The following is a 12494-nucleotide window of genomic DNA, read 5'->3' on the forward strand; positions in this document are numbered from 1 at the left end:
TAATCGCACAGACCTGTAAATAGGAATGATTACTCTGTTTCGGTATGCAAACAAATGGAATGTTTACATATGTATGACATGTCCAGTTGTACAGATCATCAAAGTATTTTATGAATAAAGTATATTTTTGAAATAAAAAAAAGCATTGTTGTGGTGTCCCTACCTCTGGGTCAGGTAGACCTGGGTTCAAGTCCTAGTTACACCAGAGGTGTATAAGAACACCTGTAAACTGATTGATTTGGGAAAATATCTCATGGAATCATGCAAGGAAAGAACTAGGACTGACTGGATTGCTAGGAGAAAGCAAGGACTGCAGATGCTGGAGATCAGAGCTGAAAAATGTGGTGCTGGAAAAGCGAGACAGGTCAGGCAGCATCCAAGGAGCAGGAGAATTGACGTTTCGGGCATAAGCCATTCCTGAAGAATGGCTCATGCCCAAAATGTCGATTCTCCTGCTCCTTGGATGCTGCCTGACCTGCTGCGCTTTTCCAGCAACACACTTTTCAGCTCTGACTGGATTGCTGTACAGAGAGGCTGGCATAAATTTGATGGACTGAATGGGCTTCTCAAAATGGGCCAGAGTTAGCTCGATTCTGAGCAGTGGAGTGTTAAATGTAAATACTGATGGAATACTGTTGGAATCTTGCTGACCCATATGTTCTGGGATTCCCTTACTCCCGTGGATACTCGGTGCCAATCCTCTCAATACTCACTGCCTGGGCCACAAACTGGAGGTTTCTCCACACCGTTGTGGACAAGGTGACACCGCCAACCAAAGGCAGCACAGTTTAAACAGACCAGCAGTAGCTAGCTCACAGCATTCCCTGAAAAAGCTGTTAGATCTTCAGCAGTTATTTCAGATCTCAGCACATGCAGGAGGATGGAAGATTTAAACCTTGATGCTTCTGGGAGCTGGGAGTAGTTCCCTTCTTATGTTACTCTCCTATGATAATTAAATAAAAAGCAAAGACACAAAAGAAATCCGAATTTTTATGAGATGTTCGGGGCCTAGCAGCTTTATTCTTGTTTTGTAATTCCTGATTGAAGAGATCACTGAGAGGCCCAAGGCTTTTCTCAATAGTGTCTGTCACTGTACACATCCTCACACAAAATTCCTCCACATTTCATCTGTGCTGTGTAATCAGGCTACTAACAGAATGATTAAATCAAACAATTCTATCAGCTGCTTGATTTGGAAGTTTGGTTTTTTTGTGAATTTATGACTGTTCTCCGACTTGTCTGCCGAGTGCAAGAAGACTGCAATTCTACAGGTGAATTTTTTTTTAAGATTTATAGAAACATATAAAGCAGAGGAAGACCCTCAGCCTCTCCCGCCTGTGCTGCAGCAGCAATAAGTTACTCATTTTTACAAATAAATTCCAAATCTCTTTTTAAAAAAAACTGCTTTGAATCTTTTGAGCCCAACAACTTTCAGTGAAAACAATTTGATTCTCTCCTCTCGAACCTCCCCTATTTATTGTAGATCTACACCCTCTTGGGAAGCACAGTGGCTCAGTGGTTAGCACTGCTGCCTCATAGCACCAGGGACCTGGGTTCGATTCTATCCTCGGGGTTGACTGTGTGGGCTCTCTCCAGGTATTCCAGTTTCTTCCCACAATCTGTACCTGTGCAGGCCAGGTGGATGAGCCATGGGAAATGCAGGGTTACGTGCAGAGGGTAGGGGCGTGGGCCTGGGTGGGATGGTCTTCTGAGGACTGGATTGAATTTGATAGGCCAAATGGCCTGCTTCGCTCTGTAGATATTCTATGATTCATCACCTTCCAGGAAAAAGTTGTCTCTTCTCTATCTTTCCTATCAAACCCTTGATTAGATTGATAATCTCCTCAGTTTCCCTGTTCTGAATAGTCTAGTCTCAATTCTTCCAGCCTCTCCTCATACTTGTAGTCCCTCACTGCTGGTAACATCCTGACAAACATTTCTGTCAAAGGACATTACATCATCCCCTGAAGTATTGTTCATATAGCATTGCCCATAACATCCGGGTTGAGGTGTAACCAGTGGTTTATAATCTTCTAGAACAGTCTCTTTTCTTTTATGTTCTGACCCTCTAATATTAAAACCAAATAATATGTTTAAAAATACCTTAAATTGTGATGCCAGCTTTAAGAAACCACGTGAATGGACTCTGCTCATTGACACTTTTCAAAATGGGACCATTTAATACTCTGCCCTATATTAGACCCAGCAACCAATATCACTTCACAGTCCTTCACCATGGCTCTGCCCATTTCACCATCCTGTCTACGGCATTCTGAAGCCTAGAACTACATTCACCATGATGCCAACTTATGTATATTCTGCGAATGTTATAATATGCCCTTGTCGAGGTTGTGTTGCAGTGAAGAGTATTATTCGTGTTTGGTTCATGGATGTTGCAACTGCTCAGTTCCACTGGGGGCCAGTCAGTTTTCGGAAGTTCTACAGATATCAGTCCACTCAGGGGCTGAGAACATGTCTGTGTGTGCACTGTTTCACTAGCAGCATTATTAGGAGTGGTGCTCGTGTATTGGCAACTTTGCTGGGATAGTAATCCAAAACCTCCAAGCTGTTGTTCAGAAAGCGTGAGTTTGAATCCCCTCCAGGGTATGTCCCCAGCTTGTGGACTGTGCTCGGCTGCATCCCTGGGCTCTTCATCGCTGTCATAGCAACCAACCACTCTGAGCGTACCTCTTTGTCCCCTCAGGCAGAGATGCCAGGCTGATATTATCGCTGTGTGACCATGCAATTTAGTACAGACCCAAAGTCAACAATGGTTGCCATGGAAACTGAGAAAATAGCAGCTGAAGTAGGCCATTTGAGTGTGCTCTGCTATTTGTTATGATTATCCAACTCACTATCCTGTCCCTACATTTCTCCCATTTGGTTTCTTTACCTCAAGTGCTTTATCCAACTCCTTTTTGAAATCATTTAATGTTTTGGTCTTGACTGCTCTCGGTGGTAGAGAGTTCCACAGGTGAATTGACCATGCTAAATTGCCCATAGTGTTAGGTGCAATAGTCAGATTTTAAACATAGGTTGGGGGAATGGGTCCGGGTGGGTTACTTTTCGGAGGGTCAGTGTGGGCTTGTTGGGCCAAATGGCCTGTAACAGGAGAAAAACATTCTCCTTGTCTCTGTCTTATTTGGGAGTGCTCTCTAGCTCTGGTCTCTCACATTTGAGAATACACGCTCTTGTTACCCAGTCTATCGTGTCCTCTCAACCTTCCCCTGTCCCCAGCATTGCTGACCTGTCTGTGGAACTGAAGCTCATTGGCAGCAAGGCAAAATGATGGCTCTACTGCTCCAAACACAGACAGATGTAACGGATCTGTGATGTGGAAATCATAGTGAAAGCTGGGTCACAATCCTGGAACACCCTCTCGAACTGCATTTCGGGTCTAACCGACAGCAAGTAGACTGCAGTGGATCAAGAAGGCAGTAGTGCTTGCTCTGTTCTATTACCCTGTTGCCCTTTGTATGTTACTGCACACAAAACAAAACTTTTCACTGTACCTCGGCAATTGTGACAATCATAAATCAAATCACAAGAAAGCCAGATGTACTCCTGAGGGTTTAAACGATTCCGTACTTTGTGGCTCTTTGTAATTTAGAAGCTTGGAGAATTTGCTTAAATTACTCAGTGCTCTACGTAATGAGCTTGTTTATGCAGTGGAAGGTATAGGTTGCAAATGAGGGTGTTTAATGAAGGTGTTGTAATTGACATGCAGGAAAACAATGGAGAGATACACAGCTGCAGCTGTCGGCTTATGGGGAAGGTGTAAGGAGAGAGTCATTGCCAGGAGGAGAGACACGACGGTTTTGCAAATGATTCTGTAAATATCCTTTCAGATCACTGCACAGGTCCTGTCATTTTATAACATTCTGCTCGCATGACTTTAATTTCGGGAAAATGGTTCTGTGGTGGTGGTGTCTCCAGAGCGACAGGCTGATTTTCAGGGGACACAGATTCAAATTCACCTCAGTATTGGTGGAATTATAAATTCACTTTATCAGTCTGGAATTGAAAACTAGAATTGGTCACTATTAAGCTGTTAGCCCCATTGTGGAAGGAAATCTGCCATTCTCATCTGGTCTGGCTTCCACGTGACTCCAGGCCTACAGCAATGGAGCTGACTCTTAATGACCCTCAGAAATGACCCAGCAAGCCACTCAGTTCTAGGGCAATTGGGGTTAGGCTGTCCCTGCCAGAGGCACGTGTATCCCATGAGCGAATAAAAATGCCCAGAAGCTTTTTTTAATCACTCATGGGGCATGGGTACCGCTGGCTGGACCAGTATTTATTTCCTGTCCCTAGTTGCCCCCTTGAGAAGGTGGGGGTGAGCTGCCTTCTTGAACCGCTGCAGTCCATGTGCTGTGGGTTGACCCACAGTGCTCTTAGGGAGGGAATTCCAGGATTGTGACCCAGCCACACTGAATGACCAGTGAGCTATTTCCAATGGCCTAGTGGTATTATTATTCAACTAGCAATCTAGAGAGCGTAATGTTTGGGGCATCTGGGTTCAAATCCTGCAATGGTGGAATTTGAATTAAATTCTGGAATTAAGAGTCGAATAATGGCCATGAATTTGTTTTTTTTTTCTCTTCTTGTTATTACCCCCACACTACCATCTAACTGCAGTAGTGCTTATTTTTCCCCCAGCACCCATGTTGTGTGAGTGCAGGTGTGAGACACAGTGAAAGACACAAGGTGTAAAAATCTTTATTCAATTCCCACCACCAGGAAGAGAAGAAACACCCGAGTGGCCAGTGACAAGCACTGCCCTTCACACCAAAGGGCAATGCTGTGTGATCAAACAGTGAAGGGGAGGGTAGGGATTAAATCAAAATAGAATTGGAGGGGGAAGCCATGAAATTATTATCTGAAAACCCCATCTGGTTCACTGATGCTCTTTAGGGAAGGAAACTGTCATCCTTACCTGGTCTGACTTATGTGTGACTCCAGACGACCAGCAATTGCTCTCTGTGCAATTAGGGATGGGCAATAAATGCTGGCCCAGCCAGTGATGCCCACATCCCAGGAATGAGTATGGGAAAGAGGTCAGGATGGTGAGTGGCTTGGAGGGTAACTCACAGAGGGTGGTGCTCCCATGTATTTGCTGCCCTTGTCTTTCTCAATGGAATAGGTTGTAGCTTTGGATGGATCTTTGGTGAATTTCCTTAGTGCATGTTGTAGATGGTGCTACTGAGCACCAGTGATTCAGGGAGCAGATGCTTGTGAATGTGATGACAATCAAGCAGCTGCTTTGTCCTGGATGGTCTCAAGCTTCTTGAGTGTTATTGGAGCTGCCCCCATCCAGAATCACATTCCTGGCTTGTTCCTTGGAGATGGTGGACAGGCTTTGGGGAGGCAGAAGGTGAGTTACTCACCGCAGAAGCTGGAGTGTGGGAACCTCTGAGTGTTCCGGCGTATTGCTTACCAGTGGGTTGTGCTGGACAATGCACCAGTGTGGAGATACTGGATTAGGGAATGACAGAATACAGCATGGTTACAGTAATCCAGGATGAAATAACGATGCCAAGACTCACCGTGTGATTAGCATGTGACTAATGGTTTCCTGGGTGAGGTTATGGAGAGTTAGTGAGCTCTAGGAATAGTGTCTTCAGCATAGGGAGGGGCATCCGAAAGCAACAAAGACCTTGACATAATTTTTCAATAATCATGGATTGGTTGCCAGGTGCTGCTGGGCATTCTCATTGGTTGGCCTCCCTGTGAAGGGATACAAACGTCTGCTGTCCAATAGTTCTCTGTGTTTCAGCCAGAAGCCATTTCAAATGGGCCCTCATTCTGATGTTGTATACTTGACGTTTTCAACAAGGTTAAGCAGAGATTACTGCAGTTCAGGCTGCACGGTAGCTCAGTGGTTAGCACTACTGCCTCACAGCACCAGGTTCCTGGGTTCGATTCCAGCCTCGGGTGACTCTCTGTGTGGAGTTTGCACATTCTCTCTGTGTCTGTGTGGGTTTCCAGTTCCCTCCCACAGTCCAAAGATGTGCAGGTCAGGGTGAATTGGCCATGCTAAATTGCCCATTGTGTTAGATGCATTAATAAATATAAGGTAGACGAAAGGGTCTGGGTGAGTTACTCTTCAGGGGGTCGATATAGACTTGTTGGGCTGAAGGGCCAGTTTCCACACTGTAGGGAATCTAATCTAAACAGAGGGTCAGCTTGGGTTCTGGTGGTTTTTTTCTCATAATAGCCTCGAGAGCTAGTGTATGCACAGGACCCAGAGAATCTTTGAAAGTGGAGTCGCGGGTAGATAGGATAGTGAAGAAGGCGTTTGGTATGCTTTCCTTTTATTGGTCTGAGTACAGGAGTTGGGAGGTCATGTTGCAGCTGTACAGGTCATTGGTTAGGCCACTGTTGGAATATTGCATGCAATTCTGGTCTCCTTCATATCGGAAAGATGTTGTGAAACTTGAAAGGATTCAGAAAAGATTTACAAGGATGTTGCCAGGGTTGGAGGATTTGAGCTATAGGGAGAGGTTGAACAGGCTGTGGCTGTTTTCCCTGGAGCATCAGAGGCTGAGGGGTGACTTTGTACAGGTTTACAAAATTATGAGGAGCATGGATAGGATAAATAGGCAAAGTCTTTTCCCTGGGGTCAGAGAGTCCAGAACTAGAGGGGTTAGGTTTAGAGTGAGAGGGGAAAGATATAAAGGAGACCTAAGGGGCAACTTTTTCACGCAGAGGGTGGTACGTGTATGGAATGAGCTGCCAAAGGATGTGGTGGAGACTGGTACAATTGCAACATTTAAGAGGCATTTGGATGGGTATATGAATAGGAAGGGTTTGGAGGGATATGGGCTGGGTGCTGGCAGGTGGGACTAGATTGGGTTGGGATATCTGGTCGGCATGGACGGGTTGGACCGAAGGGTCTGTTTCCATGCTATACATCTCTATGACTCTAAATGGTTGTTTTTAATTTGGGAAAACAGATGGTGCAATCATACCTATTAAACCATCTGGCAAACTAGCATGAGTAGATTGAACAACATATGCACCTAACAGCAGAAATTCCAGCACTGAGGCAGTTGAATCCTCTTTTGTAACCTGACTTGTCTTGAGTCATGGCTGTTTGAATTGTAAATGTCAGTCAGTTTACCATCCTTTGCCAAGTTCCTGTTAGCTACTGCCACTATCCACATCCAGAGTGGGAGGCAGGAAGAATTATAAAATATCTTCACAGTGCACATACTCAGTGTGTGTCCACTCCAGTGTGAGCTCAATGCAGAAATCAGCAACAAAACATTTTCTGTCACTTAACTCTTCAAAAGTGCAGGTCAGGACTAGGTGGACATCTAACCCAATGACAGTGGCATTGCCAAGTGCTAGAGGGCACTGACCTCAGCCCCACATGTTGCAGAGTCAACTGCCCATTGAGGTTCCCAGCAACCAGAGGGTTCACCCAATACCAGCTGGAGAAAGGCACATCTCTGAAAATAAAGCACAGCAGCAGCTGAGGGAGTGTACATTAATACGTATAATTTTCATTTGTATTCATCAATTGCATGCAGTACTATTCGGCTTGACTCCTGTGCATTACAAGCGCTTGGCAAACTATGCATTTGTAATTCAATGAAACAAGAACGAGGGAATTTCTTCAAAAATTCAGAAACAAAATCAAAATGGATAGGTTTCTGGAACATTTGTTTTATTGGCTGCACCCTGTAATGGGAAATTAGATATAAATGTACATATTTGTTTTTAATTTCATTTACAATTACATTTTGATTTGGTATTTTTCTCCATCAAAGGTGTTGTTATTTGCTGGAGTACGGTTTTGTTATCCAGTCACTGACAGCCCTGTCGTGCCCAGTTCAGAGCAGTTACTTCTGATAATGGATCGGCAGCTGCAGAGGAGGACAGTCTTATTCCCTCTGGACTGCGTCAGGAGGCCTGACCCAGATACAGATTGCAGCCTGGGTCAGTGCTCTGTCCAAGCTATAGCAAGGCAGCAAGAGAAAGTGCCACCATCTGCTACCTCACCCTCACAGGGGACACCATTCAGTCTAACTCTGCCACTACATACACTTCACATCAAAGTTCAGACTACACCTCTCATTATTGCATGTCCACTCAATGATTCTCACCCACCTCCTGCTCACCAGCACTTCCTCCTCACTCACTGGGTGGTGACTCCTCACTCTCTCTCCTGCTCCTGCATCACCGCTAGCTGCTCATCCATCCCTTGTGTCACACTCAGCGAGCCCCTCTCTTTGTCTCATTGCTAGACTAAGCCTCTTATCATCGAATCCCTACAGCATGGAAGCAGGCCATTCAGCCCATCAAGTCCGCATCGACGCTCTGGAGAATATCCCACCCCCTACTCCATCTCTGTAACCCTGGGTTTCTCATGGCTAAGTCACTTAGCCTGCAAGCTTTTGAGGAAGCTGTGAGTTGTACAGAATGTAAGGATGGTGACAACTCCCTGGATATTGGGCACACTCCTGAAGAAGGGCTAATGCCCGAAACGTCGATTCTCCTGTTCCCTAGATGCTGCCTGACCTGCAGCGCTTCTCCAGCAACACATTTCCATCTCTGATCTCCAGCATCTGCAGATCTCATTTTCTCTTTCTGATCACCACCCAGCTAGAGTTAGAGGAATTGAAATTCCTTCCTGTTCAGGATTGGCTGGATTGTGCCAGGGAGCTCTGAATGCCGTACGATGTGGCCCTTGTACCTGGGGGAGTCCAGTGATGGGTACAAACCTGATAGCTCAGCCACTGCGGCACTCGATGCCCATGGTGAACTGGGCACTGACTCTATATTGTCGTGAGGTCCCAAGTGCTGCTTGTGGGCAGCACATTGCGAGATGTCACACATCTCTCCGGCTGAGGTTTGACAGGAGCTGGTGATGAGAAGGTTCTTTGCCAATGCCACAGGCACAGAGCTGCCAGTTGCTGACATAGAGAACACTCCTGTTACCATGTGACGCTGTCTCTCATGCCCCTGCAGCAATGCCCTCGGTTGCCCCTGTCTGGGCACACTTCTCGCCAATTCTGAAGACCCTGGTTCCCCTCTACATGGCCTGCCTGCTCATGAAACACTGCAGCTGAGTTCTCTGAACCTCATGGCTGGGGTTCTGTTGGTACTGTTCATCCATTCTCCTCCTCCTCCTCCTCCGCTCTCCCTAACCACAGCTGGGCTAGCTTGGTTGAATATCTGACTTGGAAATACTCATCTGTGAGGTAAGGTCAGGAGTGAGGTGCATGGTCTCTATGTGGACATGGTCAAGCTGCTGTGTGGGCCCTTTTCAGGCAGTTCATGGGTTGGCTGAAAACCAGCCTCTCAAAATGACAAAGGGCATCCTCTGGGAACAGGAGCTGCTGTTTCTTCCCCTCCCCCTCCCCTTTCTCATTCTGCTGTGTGTGACCTTTATGTTACTTTGCCATCATTTTGCAATCAGCACAAAATGGCTTGGTCATGTAGGAGATGAGACAGAAGATGTTTGTCCGCACTGGAGCTTGGAAGAGATTTTTAACCTTCCTGCGAATCCTCTTCCAAGGATGCCAACCCTGAAGAAGTTCTCCTCTCTCTCTACAAGAATCTCAGTGTAGTCTCTCTCTCACTGAATCCTCTGCCCTGAAGCTCTTCAGCCACTTCCTGAAGCAGACTCCCTACCACAGCCACATCTCCTTCCTCAGTGCCTGCCTCCAGAACCAACTGATCCCACACGGACTCCGGACCACGTTCAGACCAATACAGTCTGGGTCTGAACAGGACCAACCAGTACAGACTACAGATTCAAAACCTCCAGCAATGGTTAAAAAAAAAGCTAATTCCTGATGAAGGGCTTTTGCCCGAAACGTCGATTTTCCTGCTCCTCGGATATTGCCTGACCTGCTGTGCTATTCCAGCACCACTCTAATCATGGCAGAAGGTGTCTAGCCTCTCTTCCCCAACTCCCACCCCCCCCCACCTCCCCATCAGGTACATGCTCTGATAGATATCATCTGGTTTGTCAACACCGTTCCCAGTTTGCCGCATTCAGGCTTGTGCCCATGGATGTAATTCCTGTGGCTGGAGTGTTAATGTGGATGGAAAGAAAGCTTTTGAGAAAGTACTAGCTAAGCTTTAACACCCCACTGTTGAAATATGGTCCTTGTCTCCTGGTCAGTTAAAGTTCACTGCCTAGCATTCTTAATCTCCAGGTAGGTCAGGAAGATTCCACAATGTAGGAGCAAATTATTGCAGATGCTGGAATCTGTACTGAAAGTAAAACTTACTGCAGATCACAGCATGTCAGGCAGCATCTGATGATGAAAAGTTCACTGGACTGAAAACGTTAGCTTGCTCTCTCTCCACAGATGCTGCCTGACCCGCACGAGGTCCTTCTGCAGCTGTACAGGGCCCTGGTGAGACCACACCTGGAGTACTGTGCGCAGTTCTGGTCTCCAAATTTGAGGAAAGACAATCTGGCTATTGAGGGAGTACAGCGTAGGTTCACGAGGTCAATTCCCAGAATGGCGGGACTATCTTACGCTGAAAGATTGGAGCGACTGGGCTTGTATACCCTTGAGTTTAGAAGACTGAGAGGGGATCTGATTGAGACGTATAAGATTATTAAAGGATTGGACACTCTGGAGGCAGGAAGCATGTTTCCACTGATGGGTGAGTGCCGAACCAAATGAATGGTGGTGCTGGCTCGAGGGGCAGAATGGCCTACTCCTGCACCTATTGTCTATTGTCTATTGACCCACTGTGATTTCCAGCATTTTTTGTTTTCAGTCTGGAAGATCCCACCCCTAATTGGGGATTGGTTCCAAAATGAAGTTAAGTCAAAAGGGGCTCGGGAATGTCAAAGCTTTAATGATTTAAAGTGGCAACAATGAGTTATATTAGTCTAGCCTCTTTAATACAGTGAAACACCATAAAGCACTTGGCAGCAACGTAATGAAGGAAATGTTGGCATTGAACATGATTGGTAAGGAATGTGAACCAAAAATATCAGGGACAGCTCTGAATTTTACAGTGTGGGCACATGGGGAAGTGAAACAGCATGTGGGACAGTTTATTTATACTTGGTAGGAATAATAAAGGCTTTCCTCCTAAATCTTTGAAATTCAGTCAAAATGCATTTGTCATGTCTCTTTTAATGAGTTAACGTCCTGTGTGGGGGCCTGAGGGGAGAGGGGAAATGACAGTGTCTATACAGGCCCTTCTGGAGCTAGACCTCCTGCCGCACAAATACACAGCGCACCGTGAAGAGTGAGGGAGAATAGTTCTACCCTGCTGCTTACACGTTGCTATATGGACACAAGAGTTGTGCAAATAGAGAGGACTGGGGAGAATCATTTTGAAAAATGTATCTGAAACATGTCAAGTACAATCTCATGCTTGGCATACAATCAGCATGAGGCTGTGAGTTGCTCCAGCTGCTTCATTTGATCAGTGTGGAGTTTCTAACACCTTCCTCTCGGCTGACAAATGAAAGCTATCATTTAACTAGAGGCAGGAAAAAATTACAATGAAGTGAAGGATGAACTGGAGAGGAAGGGCAGAGAAAAAAGATAATGAAAATATCCAAGGTAGTCTTTGCATAAACTGATTCTGAAGCTGCTAATTCACAAAAGTGTGAAAGATTCCAACTGGAGTTAAATACATACACATGCAGGGCAGTGATTGGATGATTGCTTGAGTAGAGGGGTTTGGTTAGCTCAGCTGACTGAACAGCTGGTTTGTGATACAGAGTGACGCCAACTGTGTGGGTTCAATTTCTGCATCGGATGATTTGGAGATGCCGGTGTTGGACTGGGGTGGACAAAGTTAAAAATCACACAACACCAGGTTGTAGTCCAACAGGTTTAATTGGAAGCACTTGGTTGTAGAGGACACTATTGTAAGACACACAATCATGTTCTCTACAACCAGCTGATGAAGGAGCTCCGAAAGCTAGTGCTTCCAATTAAACCTGTTGGACTAAACCTGGTGTTGTGTGATTTTTAACTTTGCATCAGATGAAGTGACCATGAGGGTAAGCTCAGCCCTTGCCTGAGGAATGATAACCTTCAGGTTAAACCACCACCCACCTTGTCTTTCTACGAGGGAGCAGCACTATGGGCTTGTAAACTATGATGGCTTTACTTGAGGAGATATAAAGGGACAGTCACTGACACCGTGTGATTCAAGGTTGGATTCACTCTGTGAAAACGTTTATACTTAGTAAAGTTTCATTTTGACTTCTTCTTCCACTGACTGCTATCAGGAGTGAACACACACACAACTATTTGAAGAAGAGTAGGGTTATAGCCAATGTCCTGGTCAGTATGAATCCCTTAACCAACAGCACCAGCAACAGATTGGTCATTTAGCTCAGTGATAGGCTGCTGTGCTCTCCAGGAATAAAGGCAGTGAGCCTGGAGCGTGGAGAGATAAGCTAGAGGAGGGTGGGGGTGGGGAGAAAGTAGCAGAGACTACAATGGGTGAGTGGGGGAGGGGATGATGGTGATAGGTCAGGGAGGAGAGGGTGGAGT

The sequence above is a fragment of the Chiloscyllium plagiosum genome, chromosome 40, assembly GCF_004010195.1.
Source record: "Chiloscyllium plagiosum isolate BGI_BamShark_2017 chromosome 40, ASM401019v2, whole genome shotgun sequence".
NCBI lineage: Eukaryota > Metazoa > Chordata > Chondrichthyes > Orectolobiformes > Hemiscylliidae > Chiloscyllium > Chiloscyllium plagiosum.